The sequence below is a fragment of the Panulirus ornatus genome, chromosome 1, assembly GCF_036320965.1.
Source record: "Panulirus ornatus isolate Po-2019 chromosome 1, ASM3632096v1, whole genome shotgun sequence".
Classification (NCBI taxonomy): Eukaryota; Metazoa; Arthropoda; class Malacostraca; order Decapoda; family Palinuridae; genus Panulirus; species Panulirus ornatus.
The window spans coordinates 28,654,006-28,666,459 of record NC_092224.1 but is presented as its reverse complement, the minus strand read 5'-3'; the positions used below and the strand labels follow the sequence as shown (position 1 = coordinate 28,666,459).

The following is a 12,454-nucleotide window of genomic DNA, read 5'->3' as shown; positions in this document are numbered from 1 at the left end:
GATATGGCATCACACACATGGTACGGAACCGAGAGAAAAGCGTGATAAACAGGGAGCCATCCCTACCACCAGATACCATACATCATCATACCCGCCACCCACCCACGATACCACACATAACAATCAACATAACGAGCCTACGCCCATACCCCTCGTGGTTGGACGTATACCCTAAACCAGCAATGCTATAAGACCTCCAGCTGACCCTAATGTGAAATACATGAAGAGAGAGAGAGAGAGAGAGAGAGAGAGAGAGAGAGAGAGAGAGAGAGATCAACGCTCTGGAGCAAAAACATATTGATCCAAACATCACTCTGGCAAGGAACACCATCTATCGGTAGGTAATTGAAGTTGAGCTCATGTAATTTCGCTCTATGGAACCAGAGGGCAGACTGGATCGAGCTGCTCGAACACGCTCGTTCCGGCAGTACCGAACCCAGGCGTGTCAAGGCCCAGTAAGGCAACTACTCTTGGCGACTGTGCATCATCTGTTTTGAATCGCAGCCCACCTTTGTCTCTCTGGATGTCATATTACATTTTCAGAATCCTCTGAGAGTCTACTTCAGCCGCGTAAAGCAGGTGTGTATCTAGTTTGCATCATTAGTAACTGAAGAGTATGTGTTGATTGGCTCGACCGTTGAGTTGTTTACATACCAGTCTCCCCATCGACCTTCGTGTGGCCTGTGCTCCTCACAAGAGACTTCATCACCTTATCATCGCATTTACAACTTCTAAGAGTACATGAACGCGACAAAATAAAGGTCTGGGGAAGACACATGAGTGTATGAAAACGTCAAAAGTTAATTTCTTTATTTTCAAACTCATGGAAACCAAAGCTACATTGCCAGCTCGGTTGTAACCAGTAAATTTGTCCCTTATATTTTTCCTCGGTGATATATATATATATATATATATATATATATATATATATATATATATATATATATATATGTGTGTGTGTGTGTGTGTGTGTGTGTGTGTTACGGTCCATCATCTATTATCATCATTTCATTTTCAATTTATTGGGGAGAATAAATACATGCATGCCCCCCATATATTACAAAGCATATCTTCATGCCTTATATGATAAGATATTCTAGATGTATTTAGATAAAAGTCTTGTGCTTTGGTATCGCAGAAATCTTCATTTCCACTCATAACACGGAATACCCCATGCCACCCAATTATACCCTCAACTGTAACATTACGCACAGTCTCTTACAATAGAATTACTGACATATTCACTCAGCTGCTCCCAAAACCTGTCTCTCATGTTCTTTCTTCTCATAGCCAGGTGCATAAGCACTAATAATCACCTATCTCTCGCCACCCACTTTCATTTTCACCCATATCATTATAGAACTTACTTGTTTACATTCTTTCACACACTTCCATAACTCCTGCCTCAGGAGCAGTGCTACTCCTTCCTTAGCTGTTGTCCTCTCACCAACCCCTGACTTTACTTCTTAGACGTTTTCAGACCATTCTTTCCCTTAACGTTGAGCTTTGTTTCACTCAGAGCCAGAACATTAAGGTTTCTTTCTTCGAACATACTACATATCTCTCTTCTCGTTTTGGTTACATCCTCACACATACAGACACCCCCAGCCTGAGCTTTCGAGGAGGATGCTCACTCCCCGCCTAGCTCCTTCTGTTCCTTCTTTTTGAAAGTGAAATATAAGAAGGGGGAAGGGGTTGCGGTCTCCCCGCCCCCTTTGATCGCCCTCTACGACACGTCCGGGAATATTTGGGTAGAATTCTTCTCCACCCCCCACCCAGGTATATATATATATATATATATATATATATATATATATATATATTATATATATATATATATATATATATATATATATATATATATATATATATAAGTTCTCCAAGGGTAACTTCAAAACTTGATCCGCTTGTTATACACCGCAGTGTTGGTTCACTTTCCCTCTTCTATAGGTATTACTTTGGATTTTGCTCCCGAGAGCTGGCTGCTTGTGTGCCCCCACCATTAGCTAGACCACGCACTACTCCGCAACTTGCTGTGTCATATGATTACTGTGTGGCCGTTGGTAACTCGAAGAATGGGTTTTTTTGATGACTTTTCGTACACCTCGAAGCTTTGAAACTCTCTATCTTCTCATGTCTTTCCCAATAACTATGACCTGGCATATCTTAAAAGACAGGTTTTCCACTTCCTTCAAAATTCGTAAATACTTTCCCTTGTCTTATCCTTTTTCATTAACCTCTTTATTTTTCAATTATGGCCCGGCCTTGACATGGACATTTGTCCGTGACTGGAGCCTCTAACGTGAAATATTGATAATCAGATTAGGTACAATTGAAACCGAGTGGAATTAGTGACAATTTTGAGTAATTGCAAACGAAATCTGTTAGTAAATATTACCACAATAACATCATAAAACGATCAAAAACGCCTTCATAAACACTTGACTCAGGTTGGTTTAAGTCCAGTATACTCGTAGGCAAAGCGTGAAACAGGATCTCTGAACATGGATAAAGTTTGAAGTAATTATAGGTAATCAGTTACATTTATATCAGTCTATGTCATCGTAATATCACATGGTTGTCACCAGGTAACTGAAATTATACTTGTAATTAAAACTTCGGAAGTGTAATTGTAAATGAAATTGTAAATTGGGAATAACTCGAAAGGATTATAAACCACGCGTCTCCCGCAGGTCGTGGAGGACAAATACGACGGGCGGGAGCCCACAAGCCTGGAGATCCTGCCACTCTTCTGTGAACTTTCAAAATCGGAAACGGATGAAGGAATCGGGTAATATTTCTGTTCGAAGATGGAGTCATCTGGTCCTGTCGCTACCTCGCGAATGCAAGTACAGGTAAGCATGCGGGGGGGAGGGGGTTGTCATTTCATGTGTGGTGGGGTGGCGACGAGAATGAATGAAGGCAGCAAGTATGAATTATGTACATGTGTATATATTTATATGTCTGTGTATGTATATATATGTATACGTTGAAATGTATAGGTATGTATATGTGCATGTGGGGACGCGTATGTATGTACATGTGTACATATGTGGGTGGGTTGGGCCATTCTTTCGTCTGTTTCCTTGCGCTACCTCGCTAACGCGGGAGACATCGACAAAGTATAATGAAATAAAAAAAATGAAATATATATGTATATATATAAATATATATATATATATATATATATATATATATATATATATATATATATATATATATATATATATATGATGTAAACTATTTACGGCTATACCCTGAGAATCGATCCCCGACCATCCGTGTGGCAGCCAGGTAGCCTTACCCCAGGCCACAATGAGCTTAAGATATATGAAATATGACGAAACACTAAAGTCTTCGTTTCATAAAACTTTAAGTTTCCATTCAGATGTCACCCTAGAGACGCAACCCCCCCGACACACACACACACACACACACCGTCTGCTCTAATAGCCTAGGAAGTACTGTGGTCCGCTCAGCCTCCCAGACCGCTAATCTAGCTTCCTTGGCTCGAACGAACCCGTGTCTGAAATGCAAAATGGGAAGCCTGTGGGGCCCCCAACAGATGAATACGATCCTAGCGTCATCTCTGCACCCAGGGCTTGGGAGAACGTCGCAAGTAGTTGATGTCAACTCTCTTCCCCGTAGGACCATAGAGAGGCCAGGTGGGGTAAACTTGTACACAGAAAACACGGACTAGCCCGCTGGCCAGCATGAGAAAGGTCCGCCCACAAACTGTAGTTAGGAAGTCTCACTCGGGATACTCCATAACGCCTGGCCGTCGAGCATAGCGTGTTGGATCAGCCCTTCTCCTCGCCGACTCTGTGTTTACTCTGCATACCAATGTATCTGCGGCCGAGAAGCGGCTGACGACTGTGGCCGTCATGTACCAAGTTAACAGGGCGTTCTGCTGTGCGGTGTCGGGAGGCCGGTCAGAGAGAGAGAGAGAGAGAGAGAGAGAGAGAGAGAGAGAGAGAGAGATTTCATGGTCTTGTTCTTGGCAATTGTTCTGAGGAAATAGTACCCTAGTTCTTCATGCCCGATAGAGGTGGCAGGCGGCCTAACGGTGTATCATCACATGCCTATTAACCGTGTAATTGCTTCTGGGAGAAGAATAAATGAGATCAATAATAAAAAAAAAAAAAAAGACAAGAGGCACTAGTTAAAGCTGTTGCTTGGGAAGTGTAAATATAGCATTCCGGGAGACTGAATCATACAAGTGCACTCAAAGCTGACATCACCCCTCGCCTGGGACATCTACCAGTAATAGAGTAAAGGTGGCATCTTCTGAACTGAGTGGTTATGAAGGTAGGAAGACCGGGGTTGGACATGGCACAGTCGAAAAAAAATAGATGACTGCCGAGACCACAGGTGTACGTCTGGTGTAGGTTTGACTCGAGTGTTTGGCTGATTCAGAGGATACATGATTTTCGGTGCCCTATTTACATACTCCCGGCAGACTTGGGGTGTGTATGTGCTATTACTGTTGCTTGTTGGTTTGGGATACGAAGTTAGCTAGGCAAAGCAAAGAATTGTTCTGTACACAATATCCTTCGAAAGACAGCTGGAGCTTTCCTTCCATAGTGCTTTGAGGATCCGTGGAAAGCGAATGTGTTCCATACCAGCGCCTCGGTAGAGGTTTTGGATATGTTTATAATTTGTGTCTCAGTAAACTTCTAACCAACCTTGACAACCTCCACTTGACCTATGAACTCCCCATAACTTCCCCACCACCTCCTCTTATTCACACATAAATCGTTCTTCCTCGTCAGCTCTTGAACAAAACTTTTACCCCCCCCCCCCCTTCGGATGGTGTGTGTGTGTGTGTGTGTGTGTGTGTGTGTGTGCGCGTGTGTGTGTGTGTGTGGGGCGGGGGAGGGGGGGTGGCAGTGTGCCACGTAAGGTGGGAACCACCGCTCAAGACCCTTCCCTGGACCCGTTAAACTCTCATCTTTACTCCTTGAAGCTCGTGATCTACCTGCGAGAGGAGGCTTCAGATCCTCTTTTAAAACGTAACAGCAGCGCCTCACTTTCATGACCTACCGCCAAGACAAGGCTTCCAATACCTTTCTGAAACCCCAACAGCAGTGCTCCACTCTCGTCATCTAACCTCCGATACGAAGCTTCAGATCCTGTAATCGTAAACTTCCAATACCTATCTTCTGACGTTACCATCACCCGACCCTCTCTGCTGGCTCCTGATCTGCCTCACGTACCACCAGGAAAACTTAGGGTCGTCCACCAGGCAGGCTGAGCCCTCGGGAAACCTACCCCAAGTCCTGGGGAAGGTGGTGTTTGTTAGCGTGAGAAATGTATATACGAACGTTTAGTTCTACGCCCGGGACGTCCCCGAGGAAGACCGTTTCCACATATCTTACATAACCTGTCGCAACACCAAGGATGGAAATGAGTACAAACGCATTTAAAAGCTTAACATATATATCAGTAAGCACCAGTGCGCCACGTTTAAGTAATCACACAACTTATTCAGGTTTCTCGCGCATCATCATCGATGTTTTGGGTACATTAACGTCATTTATGTCAATGAAATGAGCGTTACACTACTGATGTATGGTTGTGTTCGTGCCATCCTGTAACCATTAAGTTGGGTTCTCACTGTCAGCTGCCCGAGTCATGCTGCGTCCTCATCCGTTCAGATACCGCTTGAGCTCCGCCATATGTTTCATTTTCCTCAACACTTGACGTCACCGGACGAGTTGTCGCCGCCTGTTTTCTTAGGAATCCTTCCCAACCACACCGTCACATACGTCTGTACATGTATAATCTAGACACGTATTGTAAACCTCAGCTTAAATGCCTCAGGTGGTGGCACTGTGTACTGTGGATCCGTTTTCATCCTCGCCTGGAAGCCGTACCCGGTTACAAATGTTAAACTCTGCCGTGGTTTATCATCCTGCCTCAATATGTTAATGTGCATATTTTCTTTTTTCTTTTCGGTCGTAGATTTTGAGTCGTCTGATAATACTTATGTTTATTTGGGCTCATCAACGCCGTCACCTTCGTTATATCCACCAACCGTATACCCTTTAACAACATAAACGCTTTCTGTCAAAAGGGTAGTCATATCTGATCGGTAACATTAGGTTGTGCTGACTTTGGATGGTACAACTGGCGAACATAAAGCTGTAACTACTACTGTAATATTTCTTTTGTGCCACGGAAGGATATGCTTGTCTTGCCGATAGCCAGACATCCATGGCATTTAGGTCAGATGTATCTAATCGTGGGGTGACATTTGCTGATCTCTGTTCATGCGTGGTCTGTATAGGCCCACGAACACCAGTTGAATGGAAGGGTTATTTGGTGCGATATGTGCTTCTCATCTGTGTAAAGTCTTGCCCGAGAAAATGTACAATGTTGGCAGAGTTCATTGTTTTGTTGAAAGTTTTGGTGCGTCTGAATAGCACACGCATGTCTTCGCTGAGTTAGGTTACATACATTTCATGTGACGTCACTAGTAACACGAAATAAAACGTCTTGCAACTCAACCCGTTTAAAACTTCCTAGATTTTTTTCTATCATCAATTTCTTTCTGTTTCATTGAACGACCTATATCTGAACGAGATGACTAAAGTGATATCTTGCTAATGACACTAACAGTTACACAACTACCAAAAAGACTTACCAGTCTCAAATGTTATTTACCGACAGCGAAAGATAAAAGTCTGTTCCCGTGGCAGTTGGCAAGCCTTGCTGCAATGGTTCGAATAATCATGTGGCTGATGCCAAACAATTGTATCAAATATTTTTTCATATCAAAGAAGAAAATATAACTGTTCAGATCTAGTTAAGGATTGTAGGCAACTATACAGAAATAGGAAATTTCAGATATTCTTTTTCATCTCGGGAAATTCAGTGACATTTGTGTGGAAGCATTGCCCAGATACCAACAGTTCGTATTACGGCGTATTTATGCGAGGAAGCGTGTACCGGAATGCTGGCCTCTCACGAAATCTTTCCATCAGTTGCTAGGAATACTTTCGTCTTTCATTGTAGCCATCATTCAAGTTGTGAGGGAAAGCGCTCGCGGCGTAAAGGATTTGTTACATGTCTGTTCTAAAAATTCCTTCGACGTTACTGGCATGTGTTTTCCATAGGCTTGTAATAGTTCCAGTTACATGAACTTTAAATATGTTGTTGGTACAAATATGAACAACAACTTCAAGGAAGATTTTTTGCTGAGAAACTCTTTCGACTTCGTTCTGGGTCTCTTCGTTCCTTCTTCATCACTAAATGCATCGCTTGCTCCTGTCGTAAATGACAAACGAGAAACGCCTGATTGTTATTCTAGTGTTACTACGTAGAGCCATCCTGGTAGTGTTCTCTTTGTTCGTACTTGCCTAGTACAAGCCGACTGTGTTCTTAGCTTGATCCCTGCTAGAATCATGTTGTCTTCCAGTAACAATTTTCCAGTCTCATTCATTCTAGGAATAATTTCCCTCCCCACACAGTGTTCATTATTAGTCTCACAGGTTCTGATGCTTGGACAGGGGAATCACCACATCCTGCATGTTATCCTCCTGACATAAAACAATTATTCGTCTCAAAACCGTTTTTTTTTTTCTTTTTATCGTGTCTGCATCTACTTCTGCTGTGCTCCTCTTACTGCTGCATGGCATAACGAAATTAGAATTACCACTACGACTGCCACGGTGTTATACATACTGACTTCATCCAAAGGTGTAGTGATTGAATAGATATCGAGGGAGATTAAAGAGAAGGAAGAGAAGTGATCAGACAAAAAAAAAAAGAAAAAGAAAAAAGAGAAATGAGAGATGTAGATAAACTGTGGGAGAGTAGGACAGAAAGAGACTTATCACGGTTGTTTGATGATTTCGGAGGGAGTGGCAAACAGGCCGCTTAGTAGTACGTCAGGCGGACGTACAACATGTTCCTCTAGGAAGATGGAACAGGTTTTGTAACCCTGAATTGTACCAAATACCGCATTGTTAGTTTTCGTTCGAAGCACGTAAATGTATTGCAACACTAAACTCTGGCGTGATTAGTCAACTGTATGCATTTGGTAGCGCTTTAATGGCACGAACAATAGTAAAATGTCCTTTTAGGATTGTGTAATGTAAACTGTTTCAAGCAAGAAAATCATATTCAGGGGCAATTCATTGTAAGCAGAATGAGCAAAAACGAGACAAAAGGTGATGAATCGAGTGACCATCTTGATATTCATAGAGCTGCTCTACTAGAGCACTTGGAATGGCCACCAGTGTATTTCCCGTCGACTGAATTCCTCATCAACCCAAAAGCGTTGTAGGTTTGATTTATTCATATGAGCCCCGCAACAGTGGCCAACCTCCCTATGTTGTGAGGCTGAGGTTACAAGTGAATTGGGCCTGCATATAGTTTCTCTCTCTCTCTCTCTCTCTCTCTCTCTCTCTCTCTCTCTCTCTACATATATATATATATATATATATATATATATATATATATATATATATATATATATATACGAATATAGTGCATATGAGCACGCACTTCCATATAATACAAACCTCCGACAGCCAGGACCGAACTCGTGGCATATCCTAGCTGTGTGGCACTTCCACCTGCCACTCAGGCAGGCGTTAATGAGAAGGCCTTGATTAGGGCCTCAGCTGCCCGTGCCGTTTCAACTAACGTGAAAAAAAAAGAAAATATAAGGAACGATTCGCTAATTAGAGTGATTGACAGCATGCTGCAGATGCGTTTAAGAACAGGTTTGATAGATATTTCGCTGCATGCAAGATTACGACTTCACATTATTTGCGGCCTCTTAGTCACAATTTGAATTAACTGTATGCCTTCTAACGTTTACAACACTAATCTGCAAGTTTCTGAAATCTTCCACTACCACAAACAGCCTCGAAATGACCCAACGGTATATGTTGCTGTTCGAATTCCTTTGAATTCTTTGTACTGTTTACAAAGTGCATGACAATAGGTAAAGTTCGAGAGACTTGACCCCACGAGTGTTAACCTCCCTCCCTATTCAGTACATGCAGGTAATTATAACGAATACGGTGTCTTTGGTAATGTTACGTTGATATTGTGGTGGTAACGCTGTGCTGTTGTGGTGACAACGTTGTGCTGCTGTTGTGGTGGTAACGTTTTACTATTGCTGTGGTGGTAATGAAGTAACATTGAGTTTGCGTTGAGGTCGCAGTATTGTGGATATGTTGTAGCGATAATTTTATGGTACTCTTGCGGCAGTAATGTAATGTAGTGGTTATGTTGTAGCAAAGCTGTAGTAATGCTATGTTGATGTTTAACTTAGAAAAGCGAAGGCTGACGGGATCTGATGCAATTATTCAAAATGATCAAAGGCTTTGATAATCTTGATCTATCAAGTTTCTTTACATTGGAGGCTTCAGTCACGGACAAAAGTCCACATTAAGGCCTTGAGTCCCAACGGCCACACAATAATCATGTGACGCAGCAGCTTGCTGAGTATTGTGTGGTCTAGCTAGTGGTGGGGGCACACAAGCAGCCAGCTGTCGGAAGCAAAAACCAAAGTAATGCCTATAGAAGAAGGAAAGTAAACCACCATTGCGGTGTAGGGCAAGAGGGTCAAGTTTTTAAGTTAGCCTGGGAGAATTCTGACCACTTTCGACTCATCTGTGTTAAGTAACGATGCACAAGTAGAATCACTCCAGATGTGAAAGCTGTACTCCATACAAGAACGGATCAATCCTTTGTATAAACGGATCAACTATTTGGAAGAAATTTCAGCATCGAAACAGGACACCCAGTTTCTCAAAGGCAGACTTAGGTATTTCGTCTGCCTTGATTCATTTGATTTTACTCGCAGTAATGGATATAAACTCGAGGGCAAACGTTATAACTCGAATGAGGCAAAATACTTTATTCTCAACAGGATTGTAAACATATGAAACGATTTGCCAGTTAAGAGTGGATGAAAGCAGAACTATAGATACTTTTAAGAATAGGCTTGATAACAATTTCGCCTCAAGTCCACGACTTGCATTACTTGCACCTCCCTTGTTTGAGAATATGCAGGATATTCTCCTCGAATTATCTGTAAACCTTCTAACTTTACCACGTTAATCTGTGAGTTTCTGATATTTTCTACTGCCACAAACGACGTCGAAAGGACCTGTTGCTGTTTGAATTCCTTTATGGCGACAGCGCGGTGTTAGTTTCATGTTGTAGTTATGCTGTGCTAATATTGTAGTTATGTAAAAATGTGTTAATGTTATGGTAATGTAATATGTTGTGAAATGTTGCAGTAATGTTGTGGTGGCCATGTTGTGCTACAGTTGTGGTAACGTAACGATACTGTGGTAATGTTTTAATGTGATAATGTAAAGATCGAGCTGTGGTAAAATGTTAGATATCATTGTGGTATTCTAAGCATGCTGTGGTGGTGCTGAAGTAATATCGTGTTAAGTGGGGCACAGTGGCCATATGATCACGGGAGGGAAGTCATGCTGACTTTGTAATCAGGATATGTTGCTGCTGCGGTAAGCTGGGATGCGGTCTGTGACCGTGGTGTCCCTCAAGGTTCTGACCTGTCTCCTGCACATTTTCTCATTTCTATCAACGATTTCCTTTCTTCTACAAATCACCATATGCACTCACACTCTGACGACTCAACACTGCATTCCTCCACATCCTTCAATTCCGCTCCTTCTTTCACTCGCTCTGCATCTCGTCTCGACATAATTTCCTCAATAAACTCAAGACGTGGACAGGATATCTCAAAGGGGTATACGATATTTTGGTTAAGTTTGATGCCTCCAGGACCCATTTCTGCTCATTTTCTTTATCGTAAATTCCTCACAAACTTCCTCTCTCCTTCGACGGTTCTGTAATCCACCTCTTGACTCAATGAATATATTTGGTATGCATATTTGGAAACACCACGTTACGGATATAGCTAAGTCCTTGTGTGGAGTATTGCTCTCACATCTGGGGTGGTTCTAGCTCTGCATCCTAACTTGATAGAGTTGAGTCGAAAGCTGTTCTACTTATAAACTGTCCCAGGCTAACTTGACCCTCTTCTTAGGTATTACTTTGGTTTTTTGCTAACGAGAGCTAGCTGCTTGTGTGTCCCCACCAGTAACTAAACCACACGATACTTGGCAAGCTGCTACATCATTTGATTACTGTGGGGCCATCAGCAAATCAAATGTGGGCCGTTTTGATAAGTATTTCTTTCCCAACACTTCGAAGGTCTGGAACTCTCTACCTTCTCATGTCTTTCCCAATAACTATGACCTGGCACATTTCAAAAGACAGGTTTTTCACTATCCTCAAAATTCGTTGATACTTTTCCTTGTCTCTTCTTTTTTATCTTTCATTAACCCCCTCTTCATTTCAATTACGGCCCAGCCTTGCTGTGGACTTTTGTCCTTGATTGGAGCCTCCATCGTAAAAAAAAAGCACGGGGGCACATGAGTAGGCAGCACCGTTGCGGCATTGCTCTTCTGTCTCCGGCTGGGAAGGAACCTTCGCCTCCCGCTCCCCTGCCTTTCTGCAGTGGGTGACCAATTCGCTGCCGCCTGAGAGTTCCGCGTCGTCGCTTCTCGCCATCGGTATACTACCTGGGAAAACTCTCTTTAAGCAGGATCATCTGCTGGAGAATCAGCTCTTTGTCCGTAATGCCAAGGCAAGAGCTTCGTTATCTCGTGGGTACCAAGGCTCGTGGTAGCGTCACGAAGTAGTACATTGGAGGACGTGGGAAAGCTAGAAAACAGGGTGCCCGTTGGTCTATTTCAGGGTTGTATGTTTTGAACTTAGTCCTTATATACATACTTGAATGAGGTAAAGCTAGAAGATTTCATGGAATTCAACTTGATTAATAACAAGGAGAGTGACCATTAGTTCGTTACACAGGGAGACACCCACTCCACGTGACAATTTTCTTGAGGATGTTGATCAAGGACAGATGCTTATACCAGTCCTTGGGAGAGGTAAGAGACCGTAGCGCTAATGGTGTTCAAAGCATATACCGTGGTATTTGCAAAACCGTTATGGTCACTTCTGCTTGACGTCCCCCGAAGTATGCTAAATCAGGAAGTGGAAATTTTAACCAGTAGATAAAGCTTTTAGCGTATGCACTTGTTGAAAGATGCTAAACAGACCTTCAAATACTGCTCTAGATATTCATATCAATTATATATGTGTGGTGTATGTGGTTGAATCATGGACTCAGCATGGTTGCCTTCAAACGAAACAGCCTTTACTTCCTCAATCTCTTGCTGGGTGGTACTGGAAGCGTCCATTCGCCACCAGAGCTCAGCCTTTACTGCCAGAGTCTTGTATTCATAAACCAAGGCAATAAGCACTAGCATCTTGACTTTTCTAAATATATGACCCTTGCTTGTAAACATGTGTTAATCCCAGATACATTGGATGAATCCACGGCACCGTTACGATGAAGAAGGCGCCGAATAACAATATGTGTCGGAAGCTGCAT

At 42.6% G+C, this 12,454-nt stretch overlaps 1 long non-coding RNA gene across 1 annotated transcript in view; it reads left to right on the top strand.

The window, feature by feature from the left end:
- The first annotated feature begins 420 nt into the window (after positions 1-420).
- The window catches only part of LOC139766852 (uncharacterized), a 64,627-nt gene continuing 52,593 nt past the window's right edge, over positions 421-12,454 (top strand). Inside the window, exons 1-2 of the long non-coding RNA XR_011716960.1 lie at positions 421-579; positions 2,694-2,855. This is a non-coding gene — a long non-coding RNA (uncharacterized lncRNA). The remainder of the gene's footprint in view (positions 580-2,693; positions 2,856-12,454) is intronic.